Genomic DNA, 3,267 nt, shown 5'->3' with positions numbered 1-3,267 from the left:
TCATCACAAAGGTACCAATATTAAATATTAAATAAACATAATTAGGGCTTCAATATAGCCCTACTAAGTAAATTAGTTACACATGAGTTTGATGTTAAACATCTTCATGAAATAAAATAGAAAGGAAAAGAATAAACCCGAAACTCAAACTTGAAGAGCTCCGATTCTTCTCCTTGGAATTTGTCTGTCTATTCTAGAAGTTTAAGGGTCTATTTATAAGCCTTAGGGATACTCTTGAAACCCTAAAAAACATAGGGTTTGAGCCCTAGTTCGCATAAGCCTCAAAACCTTAAAAATAAATAATTTCCATAACAAGGTTGGCGGCTGGCTTGCTCCTCACGCACGGGTGCGCTCAATTGCAGCCCGTGTGCGATAGATGGTAGGACTACAATCGATCCTCTGTGTTGGGCGCTCGATCACAGGTGCGATCGAGGCTCCTGTTGGTGCGCATGAGCGCATGCCTTCCGCTTGCCTTGGTCTTCACCTGTAGTGCGCTCGATCGCAGCTCCCCTGCGGTCGATCGCACTACCAGAGCCTCAAATTTTCTCCAAAATAACTCTTTAAGCCCAAAACTTCCGAAATTGCTTCATTTTCTTCCAAAAACCTTCAAAAACAAAGAAAGCACATAAAAGAACTAAAATGGCAGAATTTAACCAAAACTAAAGGATTAACAAATGTAAGTTAAGGGTTAAAATATGAATATTTTGGCACTTAACACACCCCCAAAATTACATATTGCTAATCCCTTAGCAATACAAAACTAAAAACTAAATGGAAAAACAGAAAACAGAAAAATAAATCCATCTTTCGTGGGATGTACGATTGCATTTAACATATGCAACAAGCCTTTTAAATCCCTAGGAATTTCCTAGAGGACAAGTGAAGTCTCGTGAGCGTTTTCTAGAAATGTTACCCACAAACATCTTGCAAGAGTTCATGTTAACCAAAGATTAAGGTAAATTCAAGATCATGATTTTCATTCATTAGTAGGCTTAAAAAGATAAACTCCATCTTCACAATGAATTGGAATCTCAAAGTTTAATTACTTACTAAGGACATGCTAAAACATCACAAGTTTGAAAACAGTGTAAAGTGAACCTAGCACATAAATATGAAGCTTCCATTTACTTTCCATGTGTAATGTCTCAATATCCCAAAGTGAACTGAAATCCCTATTAGAGTGAATAACGATGGCATATATTTCTTTTTTCTTCTCTCTTTTTTTTTCTCCTTTTTTTTTTGGTCAGGTTGTACAATGTTTAGTTCCCTTAAGCTTTCTAATTGACCCATGTAACGAGTGTTAAGTCAATGACTCCCAAACCAGATGATTTTAGGGCATTAGGTGTAAAACACCCCTAAGGACTTATTAACTCGAGTCAAAAAGGCTACGAAACCAAACTAACCGTGACATTAATCAAATCAAAATTCTTCACCTTTTGACGTGAACACTCAATGCTCTGAGGCAAGAGGTTCAGTTACTTAGTGAAAAGCTTTTCAATGATTTTTGTTTTTTTTTTTTTCACAAATATATATGCCAAATAATCTATCTAATAAGTCATCCAGTTTCATCCAAGACATAAAAACACACACATCAGAGTTTCATGTCATACCCCACAAATTATGTGCTAATGTGCTTGTGTGATCAGATCAAAGATGTGAATTCTTAACTATCCTAAGCAAGTAACCAAACTTAACAAATTCTATCATTAGATCATGTGTTCAAAATTTTAAGCTCACTAATGAAATCAAACCACAATTCTTTCAAATTAACCAAAATTTTAAGGTAAACATGAACATGCATAATTTTTTTTTTTTTTTTTTTTTTAACAACACAACAAACAACGCAAACAACATGAAACTGGGACAAAGTTTGTGTAGAGTGTTCTCTTACCCCCAAACTTAAATGACACATTGTCCCCAATGTGTCTAAAGCATGGAAAGAATTTACCCGGGATATGGACAAAATGGTCTGGAAAGCATGGCTCATATCACACTCCCAAACTTGAATCGAAGCACACTTGTCCCTGCAAAATAAGAAAACACGAAAACCAGTAAAATGAAACAAAACAAGACTAAAGATAAATATAAAGATTAAGGGAAAAACAACTAAAACAAAATAACAAGATAAACTATGGGGTACCTCCCATGAGCGCTAAGTTTACCGTCTTTAGCCAGACTGTGATCCCCCTCTTAGTGTTGTCTCGAAGAAGATGCTCCTGATGGTGGTGGCAATCGGCTTAAAATGGACTACACCAGGTCTTCTAAGGCAGCGAATCTCTAATTTGTTGCGATTTTATCCTCCCGAGCCTCCCGTCTTTGATCTGCGAGCTCTTGCAGGAGTCCTGCCACTTATTCACTAATGGAATGATACTGTGCTACACGCAAAGTGACAGTTGCCTCCTCTTCTGCTACTTCCTGCTCAACTGCAGGTTCATCTTCTGCCATCAGCTCTGCCTCGAACTCTTCCGCTTCAGCTGCTAGTGCTTGAGGTACCCTGGGCATGTGGGAATAGCTTTTGTTCCATTGGCAAATGAAAAACTTTGGGGTCATGGTGACTGGCTCATCTGCTGAGGTGCCCTTGATGCCACGCTTAAGAGGATGTAAGTGATTAAGTATGGAAAAGGCAACCCCCATGAGTGGGTGTACTCAGCTCTCCCGACATGTACCCCATTCTAGAACTTGTGAATTTGGTTCCAGATGATTGCTGGAATGGAACACCAAGCACCTTTATGAAAGGCGTAAAGTGTTTGCAAGAATTGATCACGCCTTTGAGTCTTGTGTCCCAAGGGAAAGGCATTGCGGTGCAGAATATAGTCCACAAACCAGAGTTGTGGAGGTAGCTTGGACTTGTTGCCAGCATTATGATGTGTGTCTGCATATTGCCCTTGACACATGTCCTCAATGATTTTCGCTACATAGAATCGGGGAGGTTGGGCGGCAAGCTGCGCTCCTTCCGGAGGGTGCTCATCATGGCACTGTAGAGCAGCGGCAATGTCAGCTGAAGTCACTTCAAAAGCTTAGTCTTGAACTTTGGAGGACATAGCAACCGGCCTGTTGCAATCATGAGATAGATTGGCATAGAATTTGGCCACCAATTTTTTGTATGCAGTGGAGGTGACTGGCTTGAATAGCTTTTTCAGCCCTCGGCCCTTGAATTCGGCAACCACCCATCGAGTAGCTTCAAGATTTTGGAAATCTTCTCTAATGACAAATGTGGTCTCAAACAACAGCTCCCGCTCCTCACAAGTGGGTGGGGAGGAAATGGCT

At 39.8% G+C, this 3,267-nt stretch overlaps 1 pseudogene; it reads right to left on the bottom strand.

Moving 5' to 3' along the window:
- Window positions 1-2,634, bottom strand: part of LOC132190875 (probable inactive purple acid phosphatase 27) — an 18,006-nt pseudogene extending 15,372 nt beyond the window's left edge.
- Window positions 2,635-3,267: the final 633 nt, after the last annotated feature.

Source organism: Corylus avellana, chromosome ca8 (assembly GCF_901000735.1).
Source record: "Corylus avellana chromosome ca8, CavTom2PMs-1.0".
NCBI lineage: Eukaryota > Viridiplantae > Streptophyta > Magnoliopsida > Fagales > Betulaceae > Corylus > Corylus avellana.
The sequence above is the reverse complement of the archived record's forward strand: the minus strand, read 5'-3'. Positions and strand labels throughout refer to the sequence as shown.